The sequence below is a fragment of the Bidens hawaiensis genome, unplaced genomic scaffold (genome assembly GCF_021521415.1).
Source record: "Bidens hawaiensis isolate Kalapana, Puna unplaced genomic scaffold, B.hawaiensis_p1.1 tig00072290_1, whole genome shotgun sequence".
NCBI lineage: Eukaryota > Viridiplantae > Streptophyta > Magnoliopsida > Asterales > Asteraceae > Bidens > Bidens hawaiensis.
The window spans coordinates 1-17,814 of NW_027502648.1; positions in this window are offsets into that span (position 1 = coordinate 1).

Below are 17,814 nucleotides of genomic sequence, written 5' to 3' on the forward strand. Positions count from 1 at the left end.
TTTACAAGTTGGTATCAGAGCATAAGTTCGAGAGAATTAAGCATCCTATATGCTTAGACTCGAACAGAGGATGGGACATAAGTGAGAACAGATAGAAGATGCCAATTCAAGAAAGTCATGTGTCACTCAAGCAGGCTAAGTAAAGGTAAAGTATATGATTAAATTCATGTGTAATGTACGGAAGTGTAAGAAGTTAGCATAATTGCTAGAGATAGGAGTATGTGACTATGAGAAATGTTTGATTGTCTAACTGTTAAGAGTAGAATCCAGCACAAATAGATTGACAAGAGGAAGTGTATAGGATACGGAGAGTAACGTAATCAGCTAATCACAGCTGGTCATTCTTATTACCTGTTAGCGTTACTATCCTTGTACTAAATAATTCCTTGAGTGATGATGTTTGTGATTTCCTTATAGAATACTAATGGTTGGAGCAAGAAAGACCGCCGAGCAAGGAGGTCGTACGGGACGTCAAGGCAGACCACACATTATCCGAGAACCTTCTGTGGAAGCAGTTACCAACACGGTAGGGGAAGCAAGTGCAGCTGGACGAAACCCAAGCAACAATGAAGGCTATCAACTTGACCCTGTTGTTCAAGCGGCCATTTCTCAAGCTATAGAATCTGTGGTGAAAAACTTGCAACCTGAAAGGTCTGCTGGAAGTCATGTGAGGACCGCCTAGAGGGAAGGTGATGAGGGTAAGAAAGCTGATGATGAGGAAGGCGATTCAAATGATGTCCGATCAGCGAAGGCGGATAATAGAAAGAGAGGCCGCGGTGGGTGTAACTACAAGTCGTTCAAGGGTTGCAACACACCAAAGCTGACTGGTTTGGGAGACGCAATCGCTACTCTTCAATGGATAACCTCCATGGACAAGGTTATCCGAATTAGCGACTGCCGTCCTGATCAAGTTGTGGGTTATGCTACTCAATCGTTCAGTGATGAAGCAATGTACTTGTGGGAGTCAGTGGAATAGAGAAAGTGTCGGGATGAGATTAAGGCCTTGAGATAGGATGACCTGAAGGAGATGGTCATGAAACGATTTTGTGCTGGTGCTGAGGTAGAAAGGGCAGAAGTGAAGTTTCTGAACTTGAAGGCGGGAAAAATAACTCACCACAAGTATACTACCGAATTCAACCGAATGTCCAGGTTGGTATCGGACATGGTTAACACTGAAGCTAAGAGGATCAAGTGTTACATTAGAGGACTGCCACAGAATGTCCGCACATTAGTCAGGGCTAATAAACCGGCTACATTTGACTCTGCTGTGGAACTCGCAGAGATGGTTTATGATGACCTGGCAGTGGAGGATGTTGTGGTGGTGGAAGAGAAGAAAGATAAGAAATGGGTCAATCATGCTAAACGGCCCGGTACGCAGTTGTGGAACACTAAGGACAAGAAACAGAAGGTATGGGAGAAGGAGTCATGCAAGATTTGCGGTAAAATTCATGGGGGTGATGTTGGTGGGGTATCGGTTCTGATACAGATCATAAGTGCAGGAAAATCAATGCTGGGGAGTGCAGAGTTGGGCCAAATGCCTGTTATAAGTGTGGGAAGGCGGGGCATTATGCTCATGAATGTAGTACCAAGCCTGCATGTTACAAATGTGACAAGATCGGTCACATGTCAAGGGAATGCACCGATGGTGGAGCTGGAGGAAGTGGAAAGAAAGACGCTGAGTAAGTAAGGCCAAAGACCAAGGTCTACATGTTTACTCAAGAATAGGCCAGACAGATTCCTGACGTTGTAACAGGTACGTTTCTAGTAAACAGTATTTCTACTACAGTATTATTTGATTCTGGTGCGAATAGAAGTTTTGTAGCAACGACATTTAGTAACATAGCAAAAATGAAAAGTTGTCGAGTGCCTGAAACGTTTAGCGTAGAATCCGCTAGTGAAGCCTCGGTTAGGATAATGAGGATGGCTAAGGATTGTAAGATAGAGTTAGAGGGACATGAGTTCCATGTTACCATGTATGTCATGACCTTAGGAGGGTTCGATGTAGTTTTGGGAATGGACTGGCTATTTGAGTTTGAGGCTCAGATAGTGTGTAGGAGTACGTTGATAAGGTTAAAGTCCTTGGATGGTGGTACTGTGACGGTTTGTGGTGATAAAGAAGGTTCAGGGCTTAATGTCATTTCTGTGATAAAATCTGAAGGTTTGTTACGACGAGGGTGCGGTGCCTACCTGGCGTATGTTTTCAAAGCTACGGTCGAGACGAAAGAAGTGAAAGTTGTTCCGGTTGTGTGCGACTATCCAGAAGTATTCCCTGGGGTTGTTCCGGGGTTTCCACCTAAGCGTGAAATAGAATTCCATATAGACTTAGTACCAGGAGCCCAGCCCGTCGCAAAAGTACCTTACCGCATGGCGTCATCTGAGATGAAAGAATTGATGTCCCAACTACAAGAACTCCTCGATAAAGGCTTCATAAGACCGAGTGTCTCCCCGTGGGGCGCACCAGTGTTGTTCGTTAAGAAGTAAGATGGAAGCATGAGAATGTGTATAGACTACGTTGAGTTGAACAAGCTTACGGTGAAGAACAGATATCCGTTGCCACGGATCGATGATTTGTTTGATCAACTACAAGGTTCGAGCTGGTTCTTGCGCATAGAGCTTAGATCAGACTATCTTTAGCTGAAAGTGAAAGAGACAGACATCCCTAAAACAGCGTTTCGGACGCGGTATGGACACTACGAGTTCCTCGTTATGTCATTCGGTCTAACGAATTCTCTTGCAGCATTTATGGACATGATGAATAGGGTATGTCGGCCGATGTTGGATAACTCGGTTATCGTTTTCATAGACGATATCTTGATTTATTCAAAGAGAGAGTCTGACCATGCAGACCATCTAAGAGAAGTATTGGAGATTTTGAAGAAAGAGAAGTTGTACGCTAAGTTTTCTAAATGCGCATTCTGGTTGCGTGAAGTGCAGTTTTTAGGTCACGTGATTAATTCTGAAGGGATTACCGTGGACCCAGCTAAGATTGAGGCTATAACGAATTAGAAAACTCCGCAGAACCCGACTGATATACGAATCTTCTTAGGGTTGGTTGGCTATTATAGGAGATTCATCGAAGGCTTCTCCAAGATAGCTGCACCGTTGACTGGGATGACCAGAAGGACGATAGTATTCAGCTGGGGTAAGTTTCAAAAAGAAGCTTTCAAGGAATTAAAGAAAATACTCACGCAAGCTCCTATCCTTGCTCTACCCGATGGTGATGAGGATTTGGTTGTTTGTACTGATGCATCGCATCGTGGATTAGGTTGTGTGTTGATGCAGCGAGGGAAAGTGATAGCTTATGCGTCCAGACAGTTGAAAGTTCACGAAAGTACTTATCTAACGCATGATTTAGAGCTAGCAGCAGTAGTACATGATCTCAACATATGGAGACATTATCTGTATGGTACTAAGTGTACCATTTACACAGATCATAAAGTTTGAAATACTTCTTTGAGCAGAAGGAGCTGAATATGAGATAGAGAAGATGGTTAGAGCTGATAAAGGACTATGACTGTGATATCAAATACCATCCTGGAAAAGCCAACGTGGTTGTTGACACACTAAGCCATAAGAATGAATAAGTCATTACAATAGTGAAGTCTTATAAGTTAATTGTTAACTCAGATATCTTTGAAGAAATCATCAAGGTAAAGTCTGAGGTACTTGCAGACGATGGACTAATGAAGAAGGAAAGAATTATTAGACAGCAAGACGAGCTTATGAAAAAAACTCATGGTGTTAAGATTAGGTTTGACCGTATGTGGATTCCACGCCATGGGAATCTCAGAGGTCGAATACTAGATGAAGCCCACAAGTCGAGATACTCGATTCATTCGGGATCCACTAAGATGTATCAGGATTTGAAGAGAGACTATTGGTGGCCAGGAATGATGAATGATGTTGTAGATTACGTCAGTAAGTGCTTAACTTGCTTGCAAGTCAAAGCTGAATACCAGAAGCCTTATGGGAAGATGAAGCCTTTAGAGATACCAGAATGGAAATGTGAACACATCACCACGGATTTCATAACCAAGCTACCCCATACAGCTAAACATCATGATACTATCTGGGTGATTATGGACCGTTTGACGAAAAGTGCTCACTTTCTGCCTATACGAGAAGCTATCTCATCAGTAACGTTAGCAAACTTGTTCATAAAAGAAGTTGTGGCTAAGCATGGTGTACCATTGTCAATAGTGTTTGATAGAGATACTCGTTCCACTTCTAGATTCTGGAAGAAGTTCCATGAAGCCATGGGAACAAGATTGAACATCAGTACAGCATATAATCCTCAAACAGATGGGCAGTCTGAAAGGACTATCCAAACCTTTGAGGATATGCTACGTGCTTGTGTGTTAGATTTCGGAGCTAGTTGGGATGACCACCTGCATCGGGCAGAGTTCTCTTATAACAACAACTACCATTCAAGTATTGTTATGCCTCGGTTTGAGATGCTATATGGGAGACGTTGTAAAACCCTTGTATGTTGGGGAGAAATTGACCAGAAGGAGCTCTGAAACTTAGAAGTTGTTCAAGAAACCTATTCAAAGTATGATCAAGTCAAAGAAAGAATGAAAGCTACTCAAGACAGACATAAGTCATATGCTGATAAACGGCAAAGACCAATCGAGTTTAACGTTGGAGACAATGTGATGCTCAAGGTCTCGCCTTGGAAGGGATCATTTGTTTCAGGAAAAGAGGAAAACTGAGTCCGAGGTACATCGTACCGTTTAAGATTTTAGATCGTGTGGGTGAGGTGGCTTACAAGATAGACTTACCCGAAGAGTTGGAAGGAATTCATTCAACCTTCCATGTTTCTCACCTAAGGAAATGTCTAGCTGATGACACGTCTCATGTGCCATTGGTACACATCGAGGTTGACGAACAGCTGAACTACATTGAGCAACCTATAGAGGTAGTTGACCGCAAGGAAAAGCAACTTCATCATAAAGTTCGTCCGTTGGTAAAAGTGATATGGAAGCATCGTAAAGGATCATATGTCACTTGGGAAGTTGAGGAGAAGATGCGCAAGTTCTATCCAGATTTGTTTAAGTAATAGTTAGGTTTCGGGGACGAAACCTCTTTAAGGAGAGAAGACTTGTAACATCCTACTTTTGATGGTCATAAATAAAAAGAATTATGTTTGTCTAAATGTGTGTTAATATTTAATTAGGATTAAGTAAAATAAAAAGAGTACGGACTTGGTTAATGAAAGATTGATTGATTAAGGATGGTGATGAGCCTTAGTTCCATTCACTAAAACCCTAAAACCCTCATTTCTTATCTCCTAGCCTCCTACACACTCTAAAACACACACAAACCCCCTCTAGAGTTCGACCAACGTTCAATACCAAGAACCAAGCCTGGATCTTGATAAATCTTGACTATACAAGAAAGATACGAGCCTATTGTTACATACCGATGCTAACCGTAGCCTAAAAACGTGAAAAGGTATGTTCTTTACACTTAAAGGTTATGTTTTTAAGAACGGTTTGCCCTAAAACTTAGTACTAAGGCAAATCGGATGTAGTTGAACCATAAAAAAGTAAACTTGACGATAAAAATGGGCTAGATGAACTCGTTGGTATATACGACTCACTTGGAGACCCTAGATCTAGTTAAAATGGGTTTATAATCAATAAAGGTTGGAACTTGGTTTATAAACGATCTAGATCTTGGTCTAATATGGGAAGGAAAACCGTTAGGAGGTTAAATAATACTAAACTATACGAACGGATATTGGTAGATGGCGAGGAAATGAAAATAAAAAGGGGATGATACCCAACAGTGGGGTATTCGAATACCTTGGGGCTCGAATACAAATTTTATTCTAGCACTATGCTTATTCGAATACATGACCATTCGTATACAAATGGGTTCATTCGAATAGAAGTTACAAGTATGCTAACACAAATCCCCTTCGCATGCAATATCATATATAAGCCTATTCGAATACGGGTCATTCCAATACAAGGCCATATACAAGTATTGTTGAATATCAGCTATATTCAAAACCCAATTCTAATACAATGAATTCGAATACAACAAAGGAATACGTTGAATTTGAATACAGAAAGAAAGGAAGAAAGATAGAAAAGAAAGAATGCAAGTAGTGGGGCATTCAAATACAATGTATTCGAATATAACTTCAAATTAGAATACAAGTTATTCGCATACAATCCCCTTGTGAACACCATTCCATTCGAATACAGAAAAGAGAAAGAAGGAAATATTATACATGTTGTATTCGAATACATGTCTATTCGAATACATGGGGGAATTCGCATACACTAGTACATGCCTATTCGAATACATGGGGTATACGAATATAGAAGTGTTCAAATGGAAAAGGGAACACTCAATTAGAATAGACCAGACATAACCATTTCTGTTGAAACTTAAATAATGAGTTTAGGGCTAGATAATTAACACATATAAATGATATACAGTTAGTCGAGCCCATCTAAAGAAAGGAATCACTATTAACTCAGAAAGAAACAGGAGACAGGTTAGTTTCTAGTCTCATTCCTTGTTATGTTTTCAGGGTTGTGTGCATACTCGATGTGAATGTTAATACACGTATCTTAAATAATAAGTGTATGTTATAATGATTGTTGTGATAGTTATTATTATGATATGAATGAATGCTTTCCGGTGCGCGAACGATCTTTGGATATTGCACGTACGGTCAAGAGTATGATGTGTTGTAAGTAAGGAATGAGCATGTATGAATAATATATGTATGCTATTATTGAAAGTATGAACAAGTATTATACTTATAAGACAAGGAAAGTTAGGGTATGGTTGTATGGTAGCAAGAGGGAACCGTGCCCTAATAATACTCGAGGCAAGAGGGAACCAAACCCTAATAATATTCGAGGTAAGAGGGAACCAAACCCTAATAATATTCGAGGCAAGAGGGAACCGAACCCTAATAATATTCGAGGCAAGAGGGAACCGGGCCCTAATAATACTCAAGGAAAATAGGGCGTAATTCTCTTTAAAACGTAAAGTATGTATGTAAAGTAAGATAAAATAATGAAAAGTAAGAAAGTATAAAAGTACGAAATAATGAAGGTATGAAAATATAATGTATGAACGAAAATATGTGTATGTATATGAATGACGTATAAAGAAAGTAATATGTGTCTACGGATATATATATATAAGTAAGATAATGAATGTATGATTAACTAGAACTCACTCAGCGTAGCTGACTTTTAGTATGCACGCAAGTGAGTAGAATGAGGCAGCTAGCTTGAAGGAGACATATGACAGAAGATTAAGAAGCTGGCATCCGAATAATTATGATGAGTTTATGAACAGTGTTTATGATGAAAGACAAAAGATGTTTATTTAAGATAAGTCTTTGTAATCTAGTGAAATGTTGTTGAAATTTTTTATATTCCGCATACGTTTTATTTAACTCTGATATTTAAAACTGTGTTTATGAGTAAATCCAACGTCCAAAGTGAGGCACCGGGAACGGGGCTTTACAAAGATGGTTCACATTTGATTAGTTAACTTGATTTCTATATTAAAATGAGATTTTAAAATACCTTGTTTTGACATCACAGCTAATCGAAGCAAAAGTTCAAGATCTAGGGAATTAATATTGACTTATATTACATTTGTATTGTCATGGATTTTAAAGTGGGGGGGCGGAAAATTAACTCCACTAACCTTGGGGCCCACAAATTTACGGGAGACTAATAATATGAGGGTATTATATTTTCTAGTGAGGAGGTCGCACGGAGACTGATGCAGCTGCCTTCTTAGTTGTTTGACACGAATCGAGAACCAATAATCATGATGAGGATGAGGCAAGGCTAATCTCGTTATAACTCCCTCTAGGTAAATGGTTCATATTGGTTAAGCACTCAATTTTGTTTGTTTATGTATTGTATTTGTTTATGTGATGACAAACATTTAAAAAAATTGAAGTATTAATTAAGTAAATAGTTTGTTGGTTTTTTGAGTTCTTTCTTTACAACCACGTTCGGTTGATGAAAAAACCTAGAAGCGGGTTGGGTGACTAAAGGGATTGACTTGATACAAGTAGACTTGGGTAATTGAGTTGTATTAGGTTTGATGACAAAATCCTATCTCAATAGCTACTTTAACTATTTTCCAACACCATATATATATGTATATATAAATATATATATGGTGTCCAATTAATCAAACAAGTTTTTGTGTGAAACCTAGAACCTGAAACCCGGAGGAGGTTGCATTTTCCTTAAATTGTTTTTATAATCAATCTTTCTTTTTTTGCTTGACATCATTTGGCCATCTTAGTTAGTTAATTTTATATTAAAAATCAAACAAACTTCGTAATACTGACCACATGCTCCTCGTGGATACGATATCCTACTTACTCTAACTATTTAGTTTAACTGGGTTTTTATATGACTATAACGACGGTCATCAAGCTGTATCATTTTGGGGACAATTGTTGTCGGTCATTTTATCCCTAACGTGATCCTAACTGTTACCCGGGATTCCTAGCTAGAGGCAGAATCCTGAACTAACTAACTATATTTGTTATATTTATTTTGTGCTTTTAGGTTACGCAAGAATCAAACAGTCTACAATGGCTAGATGACTTGTTCTACCTAAAAGCTTGGAAAAACAGCTGAAATACACGTGGGGTGAAGATTGAGTCGTTATTTATTTATGACGGCTAGAGTTCCCGGATTTATATAACTTTTTTGTTATTTTTTTTCCTATATAAATGGGGCTATTAAGAACGTTATAGGACATATTCTGCACTCACAATACTCACACTTGTATTCTAGCTTTCGTTCTCAACTAGTTACCGAGCTGTAACCACCATTTTCATCAATAATTTGAGGCAGGGGATAATTTTCCCCTCATGGGATTGTTTTCCAAGGATTCTCACCGGGATCTAAGGTTTTTTCTCGCTATATCGTTGTGTCAACCTTTGCTTTTACCGCATTTTTCAACCATATTACATGCCACTTACCTCGTTAGTGAAAAGCACACTACCTCACTTCACCAATTTGTTCAATTATTGTTTCGCTAATTTTTTACCAAAAAAGGAATGATTGCGGAAGCATTTTAGTTTTTAATTTTTTTTTATATTTAATTTTTAAGTTATGATTTTTTATTATTTTATTGAATTTATTTTTAAGGGTTTTTTATATGGTCACAAATCCTTCTCACACTTCTTATTTTTATCTCCCTTTGTATTTTAACTTTACCCCTATATTGGAATAACTAAATTAAATCTCAATTTAATCCAAAATTGTATGAATTATAATATGGATTATTTGAAAGATTTAGAAGAATAAAACATATCTCTAACGCAACTCAAAATCGTATGAATTACAATATGGTTTACGTTTAAGAGAATAAAGAACAATGAATAGTTAATATCGACATACTTTATGCTTTGTGATGCAACTTCAAAAGCAATTCGCACAAATAACGTGTTGTGAAACAACGACCTATTAGCAAGATCTATATACATAGTGATAGAGAAAATAGAGAAAAAAAGATTAATTTCTATTAATCCCTCAATATGTAATACAAAACCTCTATTTATAGGCTCAATACAATATCACATGATATATATAAATGAGGAGTTATGTACTTAGAGAGTCATCAAATGTACGTGGAGAGTCACTCTGATAATGAATAATCCATAACATAATTCAAATTTTGTTCCGTAATTCGACATTAAGGTGTTGTTTTTTTTAAGAGGTAAAATGTCTGCATTCTGCGGACCACATCTGCAGGCATCTGTAGCAGAAGAGGTGAACCAAACCTCTGCAGTCTGCAAGAAGAAGACTGTTTGTTTTTTAACGTCTGCAGACTGCTAAAATATAACAGAAATTTTCATATAAGCTGAAATTTAAATAAAAATGTTATTCAACATAGAAATTTAAATAATAATCAAACAATACTGAAATAATATTCATAAAACCATAATAACATTTTTTTAAATAATTTCTTCGGTACTTTGCATTAATTGCTCAGCAATTTCATCTCGTAACTGCATCATATATTCCCGATCTGTTGCAATGCCATGTGCTTCAACCTCGTCTTCTTCAGCATCAATGTGCACATGAGTATTTCTGAATGACACATTGGGTTGATCGTATTGTTCAAACAACTCATCGCACAAACCTTATTTCCTAATAAAATTACGTAGCACGAAACATGAAATTGTAATGTTCCTTTGTGTCTTCAACGGAAATAGTGCCATCCTCTTCAATTGTAATCGACGGTGGATATGGACCCTTGTGTGATAGCTTAAATACACTTATCAATGGTCAAATATGCAACATATATGTTGAAGCTTAAATACAACAATGGTTATGAAAAGTAGATTAAAAAAGTATACAATAATTGGGGCCAAATAAAAATCCAAAATTTGTTTCAAACAAACTTCAATCACTGTTTTAACAAATTAATGGTGTTTATTTAACAAACCTTTTCCAAAGTTTGATAAACTAAAAATATTAATAGTTTATTGAATTTAAAATTATATAAAATAGTAATATATAATGCTCACAAGGGTTCACAAACCCATACATTGGTTTAACCCGATAAAACATTTAACCCATAATACAAACTTTGATCTACAAACACAAACACATACATAAAGAAATCAGCTTACATGTTCATATGGCGTCAAATCAAGCTTTTCTACAACAAATTCAGTCCTTGAAGCTACAACACAAGGGTCCATATCCATCGTCGATGACGGCTGCTGTGGAGAATAGACGGCGTCGGAGGTGTGGCTAGAGGGCGGCGCCGGAGGTGCGGGTGGAGGGTGGCCCCGGAGGTGGGGAGAGGGGGTGACGGGAAGAGGGTGGGAGATATGGGGACTAGGGTTTATGGAGATAACTGTTATTGCGAATAGGTAAAAGAGTTTAGAAGAGGTGAGAAGTGAGTGGTTCAAATTTGCGCCAAGAAGAGGGCGCGCAGACCGTTTTTAATGAATTGTCTTCCGGAAAACAAACAGTCTGCAAGCCTCAATGTCTACGCATGATCTGCGCGGCACAGACAAAAGAGGCCAGGAAGCTCTTTTGGGGGAAAAAAACACACACCCCCTAATTCAAACTTTAAAAATGTACCATAACAGTTTCAACTTTTGACATATTGGCCGCCAGCTAGCTTTTCTCAAACGGGGCTAGATTTCATTAGTTTTTTAAGACGTGGATGATAATGTGTACGATAATGTGCCAAAAATAATGACATGGACTGCATATGTGGCAAAAATTATTTTTAATTTATATTAAAATTTTCTAACCAAAATAAACGAATCGGACCACTTTTTATAAGCAATTCTTTTTAATAAAAATAAACGAACCAACCTACTTTTTTAACCAAAAAACGAACCGAACCATTTTTTTTTGTGCTATTATTATTAGATCATATTTATAATAATATGAATATTCATAACAAAAAGTATCGTAAAACACTAAATCACGCATACGCATTATGATATGTTAACTTACCAAATTTAAATAACAATAGCATTGCTAATAAAATAACAATATTAATATAATAATATTTATACTTTAATAACAAAACAATAATAATAATAATATAATTAATTTACAATACAATAATAATAATAATAATAATAATAATAATATTATTATTATTATTATTATTTGGGTTCTTTTTATTCCATGAAAAAAAAGAAAAAAAAACACCTCTACTAAAAGAATGAAAATCATATAAATGGAAGAAATAATTCACTAAGACAATGTTTAGTGGGGCGCTTTCCACTTTTAAAACGTTGGGAAACACCGCCCTCTGGGACGCTTTGGGCGCTTTGGTGGGGGTTGCTTCCCACAAAGTGTCGGTGAGGGTGTGTGATGGGTCCCACTAGCCGTCTGTTAACGACTAATTTATTTAAAAAAAAATCAATTATTTTTCCTATATAGTTCACCAAATATTCTACAAAATTCCTCACATTTTTAAACACCCTTTACAAACTCTACAACAATTTCACAATTTAATAAACTTTCTACTCAAAACACCAACAAAAGGGATTCTCCCACTTCTTCCGACATAATCAACTAATATTTGCAGAATAACGAGCACACAAACAACGATGAGGCAGTTACGAGTGCAATTACGCTCGCGGAAAAGTATATGCAATCTATTAATTCTCCTTCTCGCACGGTTTTGAGGAGAGAATATATTGAACGAGAACGTGAGGGCGTGAACGATCGTTTGATGAAAAACTACTTCAATGAATCGCCGAGATACAAGAACCCGAAGATTTTTAGACGTCGCTTTCGGATCTATAAACGTTTATTTGTACGCATTGCCCAAGATTTGGAGTGCAAGTATGATTACTTTAAGCAAAAACAGAATGCACGAGAGTTGTTAAGATTCACCGGTATCCAGAATTGTACATCAGCGTTGCGCGTGCTCGCCTACAAAAACACGAGCGACATGAACGATGGGTACTCAAAAATGAAGGAAAACAACACAAGACACCTTGGAGTATTTTTTCCAAGGTATTTATAAAATTTAAAACAAATTATTTAACTTGTTTTTAATTTAAATTTTTGTATTTAAATATATTTAATATATGCATAATACAACTACACGGTGCACGTTATCTTAGAAGACCCAATTGGTAGGACCTACAATAGATTTACTCGATTCATTAAAGGGAACATGGTTTACCCGACATGATCGGGAGTATAGATTATATGCACTAGAAGTGGTATAATTTTCCAACTACATGGTAAGTGATTGCCTCATGTAACCTTTGGGTTTGGTCAGCCTACTTTGGCAGCCCCGGTCCAACAACAACGTAAATGTTTTGGAGGTGTCGCCCATGGTAGAGGATTACATCTCCACTACTGCACCAGTCGCATCGTTTGGGCTAACGATAACTACTACCCACCCGGATACTATTTGAGAGATGTGATATATCCGGAATATTCTATTATTTTGAAAATGTTTAGGGACCCGATGAATGGAAAGAGAGACTATTTTAAGAAAGTACAAGATTTTTAGCGAAAGGACATCGAGAGATGTTTTGGGTTCTTGGCTAAAATTGGAATTACATTAAAAATCTATGTCGTATAAGGACATTGGAAAAAATGAGATATGCTAGTTATACTTGTATCATATTGCATCACATGATTATTAAAGACGATGGGAGAGCAATATGTCAACATTATATGTCGGGGAATGTCCAAAAACAAACTCAAGCAACTATGGAGGAGAGGGTGAACATAATTCGCTTATGGCGGATTTGGTTCAACATGCTTGGTCGGTTTGGCTAACTCGAGGTGAAGGTGAAAACGTATCAAGCGGAGATGATGAAGGAGATGAGGAAAGTGAAGATGAGTTTGACTGTCACACCCCGAATTAGGGCCAAGGCATGTGACCAATAGTTGGTACATGTTTTGTAAATATATCAGAGTTGCGGGTTATTTAGCGGAATAATTTTGTAATAGTAAAATATTAATTTATTTTGAAACTTTCTCGGATAATAAATACTCAAGTGTTTGATTTACAAACCTTGTTTGATCTTATTTGCAATATTTTAATAATTAAAACTGATCCATCTACATATAGCGAGCATCTAACTACATGAGTGACTCTAATCCTTTGCTACCTGTGCTAAATCTGTTTCCCTGAAATGTGGGGGAAAATAAGTCAGCGTTGTGTAGGTGAATCGTTGACTCTAAAAACATTTAATAAACCTTTATTTGACAAGACAGTATTCTATAAAAGCTCAGCAGAAACTTCTCCTATTTATGGGATTTGTACCACTTGCCATACACATACAATTAAGGTTCTCCGGGAACTGATGCCCATTGGAGAACTTGGTTATGAGTGCTAGTCTAGGGCCACATAGCCTTGCATGATAGACTAGACATATATGTTTGGATCCAAACACATGTGTACTCGGTCTAAGTTTCTTTTATTTTCTATCTTGTATGATAGGGATCACGTAATCCGTATAAATATTTGACTAGCTTTATAAGATAAACAACCCACTTATTTTAGCGACTGGTTATAAAAAGGTTTAACATATTCACATTATAAAGTATAAAAAAGTTTGAACATATTTACCTGTGATTAACTGTTCTGAATGATGTGGTGATCTCGTTTGAAAACCTTTGAATGAATGATGCTTAACCTATAATAAAATAGGTTTACATAAATAACTGGATCCTCTCTTGATCCGGCTACAGACCTTTAGTCTGGTTTCGATAGCTTTAAACATTGATTAAATATTTTATTGTTAAAATATTACTTTAGACCTTTAGTCTATAAAATCCTATTTTTTAATATTGACGTTTCTTCCTATAGAAGAAATCATCTAAATTCTGTATTTCTTCGGGAGAGTGAAAGTGGTTTGGTGTTTTGGATGTCACAATTGAGGAGCCCATGTTCACTATTTATAGTCATCCTCGTTCGGACCGTCAATAACCGCCATGTGACATGTGTCTCTCTTGTGATGAGTCACTTTATTTGCTGTTGACTTGTGTTACTACATGGTGACATGTGTCATTCCATGGTAACATGTGTCATGTCATAGTGATGAGTCATATGGCACGTGTCACTTCCATATATCTTTAGCTAAATGACTAACTAGTCCCTCAACTTCCTGTATTGACAAAATTGGTATGGATATTTCCTGGATGTTACATCTTCTCCACCTTGGAATGAATCTCGTCCTCGAGATTCGTTTTCTTGGTTGTGAATATTTCACCTGTACAAATATGAAGTTATAGTTGTCGTCCTACATCTTTAAATGATGTAGTCAATCAATCGTTATAGAATATCGTAAGTAATTGTAAATTGCTATGTATAGTGTCTAGTTGTGTTTAACTATTTATTTACTTTATGTGTGCGAAACAATTTCTGGGTTTAACTAGATTGTATCTTGACTTCAGTCTATCGAATCCTTTCAATTTTTTCACCCTGATAAATTTTTAGGATACTCATGTTGGAGTTATGTTTAATCTACGCTCCATAATCTTGGTAGACTTTGGCGAATTCCTTTTGTCCACTATCATCAGTTATTTCTTTTGAACTCTCTTAAGTTTGTATAACTGATTTCTTTGAAAAAGATATGTGGTTATTTTAGTTTAATTCATCATTTTCTTTATCTTCATTTTTCTGAAGATTCTGGACTATATTAAGCGTACAGTCTCCTGTATTCTGAATATTTTTCAGAATTTTGATTTAACTGTCTCTTTGATCAATATAAGTATTCTTGTGTAAATGCACGATCTGTATGCTAATATCTTTTTTTATATACATTAGGGATTTAAATACATTTTTATTGTTTACAAAATTTCTTGTTTAAAAACGAGTTTACAAACGGTTTACAAGAGCTAACTAAACTATTAGTTATTTCTAATGTCTTTGAATCTTGGGCATTCTTTTGATATACACTTGTATGCTTCTATTCTTGATTGCCAGATGATTCTTGTGTGTTTAACATAAATACTCTAGCATTTTCTTTCTTAGCACCACTTTCACTTGGGTTGCTTATCATGTTTTGCTTTTTCGGACTTTCTATGTTGAAATGTCCTTTTTCTCCACAACTAAAACATACAACTGTTTTTCCTTCTACAATCATCTTCTGAATGGCCGACTCTCTTGCAGAATGCACATGTGACAAACGGGTTGTTTTTGGGAACGTTAGTTTGTCTCAAACATTTTCCATGGTATCTTTTGCCACAACTCTGACAATTTCTTTGTTTTCTTTTCCTCAGTTTCTTCTTTCTTTCCCTTGTCATTATTGTCTTCTTCTTGGCTTTTGATATGACCATTCATAAGATAACCGGCCAACTCCATGGTTGAATCAACGGTTTGAGGCAAATGAGATCTCACCATGTCTCTAATTTCCCGAGGTAATCCCTAAATATAACGGATTACTTTGTTGGATCCGGGTGTTACCAAATGCGGTACCAATCTATAATACTAGTGGAACTTAGTATTGTAGTCCTTAAGATTTGTACCATCCACCATGTGGTTCAAAAACTAAGTTGGAATAAGATCGGTTTCATGCATGGGGCAAAACTTTTGCAACACAAGTTCTTTGAATGCTCCCCATTTTAGTTGATACAAGGTTTCTCTACTCTTCGACATAATTAGGGTGTTCCACCACTCTAAGGTTACTCCTTTAAATTGTTGAGATGAGTACTGAATATTTGAATCTCAGTACAATGGCTAATGATGACGATTGATTCAATCTCCTCAAGCTAAAATCAAGTTGATATAGCACCGTTGTCTCCATAGATTTCTTTTTGATCCATAGGCTTTGAAGTTCTTGAAACTACAGCTTTGGATTACTAATTGTTTCTTGAAATCATGATTGAACTTGTTATCAGCATTGGAACTATGAACACTCTCACTTTAATGAGAATGATTATGATATGGATGAGTTCGCACTGTTTTGTTTGAATGCTGAGATTTACTTTTATGTGGCTCTATTTTCGTTGTGTTGATCAGAGGAGTCATTGCGTTATCAATCATATCTTGCATTTTGGCCAGATTTTGTTCAGGGATCTCATGTGCACGTTCTGTTTTGTTCCTATTGCTTCTTTGAACTGAAGCTTCATCTAGTATGAAAGAAAACTTTTATTTATATGTAGATAATAGAATGTTTGCAACAACTGCGTGACACCGAACAGACGATACAAGTTTAAAAGATCTATTTGTCTATTTAACAATTCTGTCGTATATTGAGAGAATTTCTTTTTGACTTTTCCTTTTCTTTTCTTTGACCTCAACCAAATTCTTCTTGAGGTTATCTATTTCACATAAAGCAAGATCTAAATATTTGTCCTTTGGTTGAGGAATGATGTTGGAAACCATATATCTCATCATTATTTTCTGAATATCTTTGTTCTTGAGTGATTTTCATAATTTCTCGATTGTTTGTTCTTGATATACTAGTACATACCTTGTGTACATGTAGACCATGAGAATTCCTTTTATTCTCTTTCTAGGTTTGTTTCTACTTATTTGACTTGTGAATACGTTGAAAATCATATTTTTAGATTTTTGTCCACCTGGACTTTTCCTAATCTCCTTGATGGTTTTCTATTACTTCCAAGTTTGCTAGAAGAATAACCCTGAGAGTTTGTGCTATCTTTTCTTGACATAATTTATAAAGATAAGTTTAATATTTCGAGCAAATTCAAACAAATCCTTTATTTATGTTGTAGTTACAAGAGTGCATAAAATTACTACAGCTATACCGATTACAACTGTTAATATTCTTATTGTCTATTTCTTCTAACGCACGATCATTTTCTTTATCTTGTTGTCCTTTCTAGTATTTTCGCATGCCCCCTATTCTTTTTCCTTCTCTTCGGTATCCATTTCTTTCTTGAGCATTGCTTCTGCTAACTTGGTAACATTGATTTCATAATGAGTTGAATCACCTTCAATGTCGTACATTCCTTCTAGAGAATTATAATCCGTGATCAGACATTCACCTTGAGTGTAAGCAAAGTAAGGATTTGAATTGCTGGAAAATTAAAATATTCATGTCCCTAAGGATATTTTTCTGGATAGGTTATCCCTTCTTTTCCTTTTGACATCATTGGTTTCTTGGATCTACTTGATCATAGTCCATGTATATTTTGGTCCGTACTTATCGGAACACGTGAGGTCTTAGTGTCGAATGAATATGAATCTTCCTCCATTGTTGTTTGGTATGAATCTTCATCACTGGATAAGGAATTGGGAGTAAAGTTGTTCCCATATATCCCTTTCCTTTACTGGATGGAGGCTCAATTGATCCATGACTAAAATGATGATTGAACATATGAGCATAAG